Source organism: Quercus suber, unplaced genomic scaffold (assembly GCF_002906115.3).
Source record: "Quercus suber isolate HL8 unplaced genomic scaffold, Cork oak 2.0 scaffold_355, whole genome shotgun sequence".
Classification (NCBI taxonomy): Eukaryota; Viridiplantae; Streptophyta; class Magnoliopsida; order Fagales; family Fagaceae; genus Quercus; species Quercus suber.
The window spans coordinates 1-11,883 of record NW_027069807.1 but is presented as its reverse complement, the minus strand read 5'-3'; the positions used below and the strand labels follow the sequence as shown (position 1 = coordinate 11,883).

Below are 11,883 nucleotides of genomic sequence, written 5' to 3'. Positions count from 1 at the left end.
AACCTCGTCACGAGATGATAGGATTTTGCCAAAACTTTCTACAATCATTAAAGCAAAATGATCAAAAACTGACGGGTTCATTAAAGTTGACCAATGGTTTAGTGAAACTAACGGTACGACTAAAATAAGAAGGCCTGCAATCTTGGTTTCAGAACATACAAGAAAACCAAGCAAAATAAGCTACACAAACTGACGGCGTTATAAAAAAATCCAAGCTTAAAAAAAAAAAAAAAAAAGGCATTTAAAAAAAAAAAGAGGGGCTGTCAAAATATTACACAACGGTACCCAAAGGGGCACTTAATAAAATTGTTTGCTACATAACTTGAAGAAAAAATATATATGATGATGAGGCTACAAAATAAATAAACCCGTCACTCAAAAGTTTTTTACACAACAGGAGGATCCTCTCCGTCAAGTAGCACCACAGGAGGGGTCGCAGCATCTGTTGGAGGGTTCGCAGCAAGCTGGGCCAGGACGACTCCACTACCTCCATGAAGGGAAGAATCAACCACGTCGTCAGCACCAGCAGAGACGGCATGAGTAGCAGGCATCATGGGCTGAGCGTCGTCCAGAGTAATCCCAGATAGATCCAAATCAGGGAAAGCTGACGCCACCTGTTTGAGACAGTCGTCGAATCCCGTGCCATAGTAAGCGCCACAGGAATCAACGAAGGAGTCTGACGCTTTGAAGTTCTCAACGGCGTCAGCCCCTGCCGTCTCCAACTGACCACGAAGGGTCGTCAGCTCTCCTGCTAGCTCGATCCTCTGATGCCTCGCCTCTTCCAGCTCCCCCTTCACGTCTTTCAGCTCAATGTTAAGTAAGCGCACCGCCTCCTTATACTGAGCCTGCTGGTCTTGCATATTGGCGTTGTGCTTGTTAACACAAGCGACGACCCCCTCCTTGGCCACGCACCATTCCTGCAGCGCCTTCACACGAACCAAAGCCTGAAAAATGATATCACTGTCAGTTAGCAAAAAGAAAAAGTTAAGCTCGTCAGTTAAAAGGAAAGAGGTAAAACTGACGGCTTACCCGCGAGAGGTCGAACAAGGCCGACGACCCCAATTCTTCTGTCCCCAGCTGAGCACAAGGGTCCATGTCCGTCGGCTTTATAAGTGCTTCGATGGCCTCGACGGCAAAGTCCTTGTTCATCAGCAAGCTCTGAGGTCCCTGCAGGACGGGACCAGAAGAGGTCATGACACCCTTCCCAGCTCCATGGCCCGACGTGGGGGGCGACTTCACGGGAGTAACGGTTGGTTTCTTCGACGGACGGATGACCACTCCGTCAGATTTCCTCTTCTGGGAGCCCTTGGCGACGGTCTTGGGGGCAGACGACGATGTCATCTCTCCCTTCGCCTTCTTCTCCTCCCGCTGACGGGCAGCAGCGGCCCTGATCCGCTCCTTAGCAACATCCATTTCTGCAAAGACACGAAAAACAAACATAAGGAAAGCCGATGACTGGAAGTTTAAAAACTGACGGATAGGTAAAGACTCACGGTGACGGGCAAACTCTTCCAACCTACGAGCCTTGGGCGTTGGTTCGGGACCCCCACAGTATGTGTACAGAGTGTCGAGGGTAATCAAGTCTCGGCACGACCGCTCTCCTATGGGTATCCCCAGAACCCGACGGATGAAGTCCTCTTGCTCGTCAGTTATTGATGGACGAGCGAAAGCTGAAAAAACAACTTGGCTGCGTTAGTATCTTTTCAAAGGAAAAGTAAAATATGGCAAACTGACAAGGATAAAAGGTGACGACTAAAACCTGACTCCTTAACAAACCCCCAAGTGTTGTCAAAACAACCAAAGGGAATTGTTTCCCATTCATCCTGACGGCACACCCAGTCCGTCCCCTCTACGAAAAAGAACCTACTCTTCCAAGCTCTATTGGAATCTGGCATTTCAGACACCAGCCTTAACTCCTTCTCCTTAACGGCAAAGTGATACATCCCTCTTGATGAAGAAAGGTGCCGAGGTCTATAGCAATAGAAAAATTCATCCAAGGTAAGCTGACGGTGACCTCCACTTAGACGACCCCACAGCACCTCGGCACTTATAAAAATTCTCCATGAGTTTGGGGCAATCTGACTGATTGATATGCCGAGATAATCAGCCAGCTGACGGTGCAAAGCCGTCAGGGGCAATCTCAACCCGGCAGCAAACATGGCGTCATACATGCCAACGTCTGCAGTTCTTCCCGTATAACACTTTTCACCCTCCATAGGTAGACGGATGGGAATATGATCAGGGATTTGAAAATGGGTACGAAGCTCATTAAAAATTTTAAGCGTCATCTTTGGAAGAAATTTATTCACAGCCCAGTCCTTGGGAAGGATGAAGGGACGACTACCCTCAGGACCTTCAGAATCTCCTTCACTAGACTCCTCGTCGCCTTCATCCCCGTCACTATTCCCCCCACCTAATTCAACTTCACTCTCCTTGCCTACTTCCTCCTCCTGGCTGCCGCTTCCTTGACCCTCTATTTCTTCGACGGCAACATGAGCTGACGTCTCCCTCTCTGACGACCAGGAGGAACTCTCAGACTCACTACTTGAGCCTGAACCAAACACCTCGTCGTAGCCCGCTCCTTCGCGGACCGACGACTGATCACTCGACATCTACCTACAAGTGACGGGTGTAAACTAAGCACCTAAGATGATGACCTCACTTTAAAAAAGAAATTGAAAGCATGTGAGAAAGGAAGGGAAACTTACAAGTTCTGGAGTGACGGTTGAAAAAGCGACGGCAGGAACGCTGGTAGAACTGATGGAATGTGGGCGACGGGCGTGCTCTCCAAGAATCAAGTGAATGAAATAGTGAAAATGAGGAGGGGGGCCACATGTATATATATAAGTTAAACGCACGGAAGACGAAGCGACGCCCGCGTTCAGACACGGAGCCAATCCAAGCACGCCACCTGTCCTAGCATTTAATACTAAAAGGGTCAGCAGTAATAATTCTTCTCTTGATCAAAGTGGCAGGTAGTGACGAATGCAAACTCCATAACCCGTCAGGTACAGCTGACGGTGATATGGAGTAGGGGGCAACTGATATGGAAGAATTATAGCAGGTACCATGAGCCTAACCCGTCAGCTTCTGCTCTGGCTGACGGGTCCGTTATGACGAATGCTGTAGGCTAAGCGTGAAGGAATGCATGCTGACTAGATCAAGACAAAACCGACGGGCTGAAGTCCCCAAATCTAACTGACGGCAATTTGGAGCCCCTAGGCTACTGAACGTAGCGAGAAGCTGACGCCAACTCAGCTGAAGGGGAAAGTGCAAGCTGACGGTTTTAAGGCCGACGGTTCTATGAAAACCATGACTTGGTCACCACGCATGGGTTTTAGCGAAATTGCTTGTATTCCACGCTCAGTATCAGAGTCCTATAAGGAAAGGATTCCGCAATCTACGCGCATAAGGATTCCTATAAGGAAAAGACTTCTACTCCAAGGAAGATAGGTTCACCCTCTACTACTATAAAAACCCCAATACCCTCATCAGCCGAGGTACGCATAATTAACCCCTCTCTAGCACTCTAGAGTTGAAAGAAGTTCTAACTTGACCTTCGGAGGGTATTTGGCCGGCACCACACCGGTGCTCTCTGTGAGGTCTTTTCCTTTTTGTTGTGCAGGTGTTGTTTTGAGCGTACAAGCGTCGTGCAACTCACTGGTGAGATTTTCGGCATCATCAACAGTATTCCAAACATTCACATAGATTTAATGAGATATTGTTGTGTCCCAAGGCCACCGAGCAAATAATCATGCAGAATATATATGAACAGTATAAGGGGTGGAGTTGGGATTTTTTATTTGGAGGGCCATATTGTGGTACTAATATATTAGTCAAGAGTCAAGACAAAATATCACGTGTAAACACACATTGTCACATACACATATATAAACCTTAATAATTTGATACTAGAGTAGGTATTAATTTATAAATATATTGTATACAAAACTATCAATTTTAACATATGTATATTGGCTAGATAATATTTTTAGGGGAACTTATAATCTTTTAAACTTCAATGAGTATATAAAAGTTGTCTTGTTTGATATTAAACATATTCAAAAAATGATTTTGAGTAAACGAAAACTACCTTGTCCTTAACTACTAGGCCAATTGATAAATTCTATTATTTTTTAAGAGCACAATTGGACTAACTTAAATATTTGAGGGGCTAACTTCTATTTTTGTAACTAAATATTTAAAGTTTTTAATAACTATAGATAAAATAAAAGAATTTTTTTAAATTCGTATTTGTCAGGAAAGTTATATTTTTATGAGTATTATTTATGAAGAATGAAACTTAAATAGAAAAATTAACCAAAAAAGTCTATCCCCATATTGACTAATTTATCTTTTTTAATTATCCCAGTTCATATTATTTGGTATAAGTGCCAACCAAACCATTTAGTTAAAAAAAAAAAAAAAAAAAAATCTTCTATTTCCCAAGCAACCCACGTATTTCCTGGAGATTTCCCCAGCAGAAAATGGTCACGCATTGCCGGAGTTCCTATCCTGCCGCTAATATCACCAATGTTGAGCTTAGACGTCGTGGTTGCGCCAAGTGGTTTCACCAAATTGCATAAACTTTAATAAATTTTTAGATTTTAAGAATAGATATATACATAACAAATCAAGTAATAAAAAAAAGTAGTATTTGACTTACAACTATAATTGTTGTGTTTATCTAAAATGTTATCAACAAAACCTAAAATCAATAGAATAAAATTACTTAAGGATAGAATTTAAATAAAAAGAGAGATAAAAAAACGTAAAAGAAAAAAGAGATCAAATTTGAATTTTTTTCCTACGTTTCTTTAAAAAACGTAAAAGAAAAAAGAGATCGAATTTGAATTTGTTTTCCTACGTTTCTTTAAAAAACGTAAAAGAAAAAAAAGATAGAACTTGCATTTTTTTTTCCTACGTTTTTTTTTTTTTATGGATAAATTTGCATCTTATGTCATCTTTTTCCTAATAATAAAGTGTAAAAAAAAAAAAAAAGTATTTGAGTTTCACCTGAACTACTTCTTTTTGTTCATATCATTTTCTTCACAATCTAAAATTCCCCTTATATATACACACAATTTTTTTGTGTTTCATTATTTCTACTACGTACTTTACAATTATTTGCTATATTCTTCATTTCTTCTCTCTATCCTACCTACAACCTTGCAGGTAATTTTTTTTTTCTTTCATCAAATTTTCTTTCATAAAATTGAATAGATTTTGTGTATTTGTTGCCTTTTTATTATATATAATATATATAATTTTTTGAATCCCAGCAACACTGTCTGCGATAAAGTTTCTAATATGACCTATTTTTAAAAAATTATTTATTAGAAAACAACAACGGTCATTTTGATGTAGTAAGATTCGATTTGTAGAGGGTTGTCATGTCAAGGAAATTGTGATTTTAGAATGGTTATGTAGGTTTTATCCTCTGGGTTTTTTTCCCCCCCATTTTGCTTCATGTGTATTTTTGCTTTCTTATTAGATGAAAGAGAGCTATTTCTATGAGTCTGCAAAAGTTATGTAACAAAAGGTCTTTCATTTTTGGGTTTATTATTATTATATTATTTTTTAGAATTAGATGCGACAATTTTAGATTAATTACAGAAAAAAAAATTGCTAGATTTATGTTGTTTTGTAATCTAATAATCTATATCATATCATATTATAAATTAATGTGGTTTGATTCGTATGGTTCATTAATTATGATTCATCAAATTGCAGAATTTTTATTAAATTTTTAGATTTTTAAATAACTAAAAAGGAATATTATACTATCAAGACTCTAATTCATTCTTATCATTAAATAAAATTAGATTAACATTATTTTTTTTATTTTTTAGGATATATTTCTTAAATTAAGGGATAATATTTAACATACAAAAATTTAATTTAGATAATATTTATCATCTAAATTTTCAAAATTTTAATAATATCCTAGAATTAATTAGGAACGACAAACTTAATGAATGAAATCAAGGTAGGCTTATTCAAAATCACAAGATCTCTTGGGTCTATCCTTTACACTTTGTCGATCCTTTGATCTTCAAACTCAAATTTCATAGCAAATGCATCCTCCAAAATGTTACTCTCATGAATTGTTAGTGTTCTTGGAGTATGCTATTATAATTCTTCAAAATTTCTTAGGATCCTTGAATTGTTGGTTGATCTTTGATCCCCAAAATTTCATTGGATTTTTGATTCGTTGATTGTTTCTCCAAACCTCTAACATTTGGTTACGAGAATCTTACACCCTTGTTATTCATTTGGACATGTTCATGAGATATCTAACATTTGGTGACATTCTCTAACAAATTATCAAAAATTTATGGATCAATGGTTTAATATGGGCTAGACATGATGATTGATGAATCTTAATGGGCAAATCTGGCTTCTTTTTTTTGGGCTGCACATGGAAACGTGTGTGAGTGGCTTTATTTTGGGCAAGTGGGCTAGGTCAGGTATTATGTTGGGCTTAACTGGGTGAGTAATAACAGGTCCTAATAAATAAAAAATTTTGGATTTATTTTTTAGGCCAGGTCAGACAAAAAGTTGGGTTTATAAAACTGGGTCGGTTTTTTTATTTATTTACTAGTTATAGGCCCGTGCGTTGCACGGTTTTATGAAAAAGCTTATCAAATAAATAATATAATAATTATATATTTTAATAGATTTAATAAAGATAAAAGAAAAAATTATCAAGTGTAAATAATTATCTTACTAAATAAGGGGTAAGATTTCTTCCTAAAACTAAATTAAATTGATAATTCCAAATTGAATTTTAAATTAAATTATTTTTTTAAAAAAAGTACTAAACAATTGATAAATCTAAAATTAATATAATCTTGATAATATTATAAATTAAAATTAAAGTTGATAATTCAAGAATATACGTGTAGAACATCTTAATAATTTGATGTAACATAAAAATTAAATAAGAAATTGTTAAAATTAATCTATTAATTCTAACCATATTTAATCATTAATTCTAAGACCGTAACCCTAAGCATATAAATTAGATCAAATCTAAGAAAATTGGTTTAAACAAAAGGCAACCAATAAACAAAACCTAATCAATTTAATAAATAAAAAAATACAAAACAAAGAAGGAGCCTTTAGAAACTTGACAATGTTTTTGAATGTTTTGAATTCATTAATTAAAATCACATGAAGACAAAAAACCAATAATAACACTAAAGAAATTAACAAAATGAAAATAATAATAATAAAAGAAGAAAGAATGCATAACTGCATTGTCATGGGATTTAGGCATTCATATATTGAAATAAGCTTCACTCCAAAAAGGATATATAGGGTTATATATATATTGGTAGAGTTCCATTTGAAATATAATTCATTTAAATCTTATTGAAATTAAAGATATCTAATCAATGTGTTTGTTTTTATCCCATAAAATTGGAATTAAAAAAAAGGTCATATGAATAGAATGAAAAAAAGAAAAAAGAAAAAAGAGAGTTGATTCAACATAACGTAACATATAAAAATTTAAAAAAGAAAAAGAAAAGAAGAGAAGAGAACGTGGTTGATAGCTATAAGGAATTTTGATATATATATGTGTGTGTATATATATATATATATAATGTTATCAACGTAGAAATTATCAAATTAATGGAGATATATACTGTTTTTTTAAAATAGATAGAGATTATCAAATTATTGGAAATATATATTGTTTCTTGGGATAGATTTATATTAATCACCTCTTGAAGAATTTGGATTGCGCTTATACCTTAATAATCAAGTTTTGTAGCTTGATATTCTGATAAAATAATATTAATTTAATAATATTAAAATTTTGAAAATTTAGATGATNTTATTAAAATATATATATATATATATATATATATATTCATTTTAATTAATTTTGCTAATGAAGTCTCAAATGCTTATCACAGCATTTGGAGGAGATGGAAGTGCAGAAAATTCCCATTGAGGAAGGGAAGAAGCAATTTGAAGTTGTCAATAAGGGTGATGTTGTGATTTTGCCTGCATATGGTGCTACGGTGGCTGAGATGTTGGTTTTGAGTGACAAAAATGTACAAATTGTTGATACAACTTGCCCATGGGTGTACGTCTAAGGTGATATTTTTCATACAATTTTTTTTGGAAAAAAAAAAAAAAAAACCTAAATTAGTATTATATTTTATATTAAGATGATATTTGGTATAATTGAAAAAAATAAATAATTCAATTTTTTTTTCTTCTAAGAAACAATAAATAATTCAATTTGAAGTGACTAGCCCCGTGAGCTCAAGAGGGAGAATATATTTATTGTCATCTACTACTGCATATTCCCAATTCAAATCCTTCTACTATGCATAATTTAATAATTAGTTGCCATGTGATCATAGGACACAACATTCCCTTCCCCTTTAAGATGAATCTTTTTCCTCAAGATTCTTATATATATATATATGAAACTCAACATTGAATTTTGAAGTGTTGAATGATAGGAGTTTTGTTTCTTAAAAAAATAAATGATAAGAATTTTGACATTGGATACTTGGATCAATTCTTCAATCACTTATGTGAGCACTTGAAACAAAAGAGTCTTAAATCCCATATCCTAGAATTAATTAGGAACGACAAACTTAATGAATGAAATCAAGGTAGGCTTATTCAAAATCACAAGATCTCTTAGGTGATAAAAGTAGTTATTTGATGTGAGAGAGCTAAGATTATGTAATGTATTGTATTTCTAGAGATTCTCTTTGTCTAATCTTCCACTTCAACAAAGTTTGCATTTATATCAAAATATTAGTTCATTGGCTTCTAAAATACTTCATTTAATTAGCCAATGGTGTAAATGTGTGTGTATATATATATATATTAATTATTTAAGTTGTGCATTAATTATTTATATTAAAATATTTATATGATTATTTTGATAAATTATATATATATATATAGGAAACAATTTTTATTTGGAATAATAATAATAATAAAATTAGGATATGACATTTTTCCTCATGTTTAGTTGTTTTGACAACAATTGACACAAAAACTATCAAAAATTAAAAAATTTTGTATTCAATAAAATTATCTTGACCATTTAGATTTCCTAATTCCTTTCAGTAACATGTAATTTATGTATACGTGGAACCAACATTATTGTATTGATCCTATTAGTAACATATAATAAATACATTTATTATTGTATAGTAACTATGTTTAGTGGTGCTTTAATTATAAGTATAATGAAATTTTGATATAATTGTTTTTTTAAGATCTATGTGAGAAATAATTGATTTGAAATACGATATTGTTGCTCAATGTTAGTTGCTTTTGCAATAATTGAAACAAAGTCTAACCAAAAAAAAAAAAATTTGATATCACAAAATCAAGAATGTAAAAATAATAATAATAATAATAATAGAAGAATGCTTGTATTCTTAAGTAGGCATGAACATGCCTATCTATCAATCACTATATTATGCAATTCACAAGTTTGTAAACAAATATATAATATGATCAATTTACTACACAACTTTTATTGTCTTTCTATTTTGTTTATAAAATTGAACACTAATAATTACAATTTTTTACAACGAAATTATTGAAATATTTCTTCTTTGATAAATCAATAGTTGAGTGTGAAGGGATTTGAATTTTGGATGTTTTTGTTGAAACACCAAGAATTACTAACTAGTTGAATTATAGAACTCTTGACTAGAATTATTAAAATATTAGAAGGAACCGATAACAAGTTGTAACCCACATTATGTGGAACTTAGCTAGTACCATATATATATATATATATATAAACTTCTTAACATATGACACAATATCCAAACTAAAGGGAATTTACAGAATTGACTAGAGAAAGGACTATGTTCTTCAATTGTCCTATTATACAATAAGTAAGCCCATGAATTACAAGATTAGCGGCTATATATTAAACAACAGTACTTTCAAGATGCATTTAACCATAATTGATTACTTTTGTTTTCCTCATAATCCAGCACCAGAGAAGACCCAAAAAAGCAACAAGAAACAAATAATTAGCAAGTACCTTTAAATTCAAGTCATTATAAAGGTCAAGTATAAAATTAAGAGACCTTATTAACAGTTGGGTTGTGAATAATCCCATTGGTGATCCAAATCTTCTCATCCTGGAACTGTTTCCTTACTTCATAAGCAATCTGGATAGCCCGTTTAACGGCCCAGCAAAAACCAAACTTTTCTGCCAATTTCACAGTTACATTTCCCCACGAATACTCATCTCCATTCTCCTTCAATTTCTTAATGATGTCACCTGCAATTTCCCACCCAAAATATTAGCACATAAACCAAAACTCCCAGTTCAAAGCACCAAAACCTAAGAACCTGAGGAAAAATGTTAGGCAATGAATATGAATAGTGCCACATCAACAACAAAAAAAATAAATAAATAAAGTTCTTTACTTAATTTTGGTTGTGTTTAAAAGTTAGTAAAATTTGTAGTACTCTTAACAACATTCAAGAACATAATTCAGAGCACCATCCCCCAATGGATGAAATCATAAATGGGAACCGTAAAGCTCATGATGATATAATATGAGAATGAGGTTATAGCTAATAAAACTCATTTATTAATATCTATTAATGAAATTTGTGCTTATTATAATGAACTTTAATCACCATATAAGTAAAAATTTGTGCTAAAAATAACTTTTAACTTTAAAAAAAAAAAAAAAAAAGTTTCCATTTTGTTTTTTTAGAAACATGAGGCAAAATTTGAAAAATGCAAAAAGTAAAGAGATCTTAGGAGCTCTATTTGATTTGAATTTATAGTGAGAGTGAAGTGGCAAATTCAATTATTTCAATTGGTAAAATTTTTTATTATCTAATAAGAGATCTAGAGTTCAAATTCCACCTATACCAAAAACCAATTAATGTCTTGACTTGATGATAAGAGTGATCATCATGAAGTGAACGTTATAATTTGAAATCCTATTAATAAAAAAAGAATTAGTGTGAGAGTGAGACCAAGGGAGGAACTAGGAATTTTTTTTTTTGTTTTTTGTTTTTTGTTTTGTTTTGTTTTTTCTTTTTTCTTTTTTTCTTTTTTCTTTTTTTGTGGGTGAGAAAAGAGGTTTTGTTCAAACCATAAATATGAAGCGCCATAATAGATGTCATTACAATGTTATCACTTGTAGTTATAGACTACATCTATAAAAAAAAAGATACAATATTTAATAGAAAATAAATATAACAAAAACATTATAGCCAACCATTAAATAAATAGAATTGAAATTCTATCAAATTAGAATACTATGGTAAAAATAAATTCAAAATCACTTTTGTACCTCTCAACAGAATAAAAATGAAAAAGAAAAAGAGAAAATTTTACAACTCTCAAAATTTGATTAACTTCAAATAAGAAAACCCTTTGGGTAATAAAGATGGAGAGCTAATTAAAATGTGACCATATATGTGAGAATCTTTTGGGTGGTCAAAACGTGGACAGATACTATAAGAGTTTTAGAACAAAATTATAACAAAAATATTACAAATTTTACTACATAAGGCTTGTAAACTAATGTGTCACAAATCATAATAAAGTAATTTCAAAATTTATTAATTAGATAGTTGAAGGCCAAAAATTAATTTAACTCTTCAATTTGTAAACATTTGTAGATAGAATAATTTATAATTGGTTTAGCACTTTTATTAACAAGAATATAGTTCCGCCCCTGTCAGTGAGACTCAACTGGTGTATTGGCGGTTCATAAGCTCAAGACTTTCTTCCTTGAGACCGAATCCTCCCCGATTATAGTTCTTGCTCCTCGTCCAGTTCTTTTGGAACAACTCCGTGTCGAAATTTGAGTCCAAGTCCACCGACGAAGAATTGCCGGTGCATTTGACAGAGAG

General features: G+C 33.1%; 1 pseudogene; it reads right to left on the bottom strand.

The window, feature by feature from the left end:
• The window catches only part of LOC136061825 (4-hydroxy-3-methylbut-2-enyl diphosphate reductase, chloroplastic-like), a 20,411-nt pseudogene extending 8,531 nt beyond the window's left edge, over positions 1–11,880 (bottom strand).
• Positions 11,881–11,883: the final 3 nt, after the last annotated feature.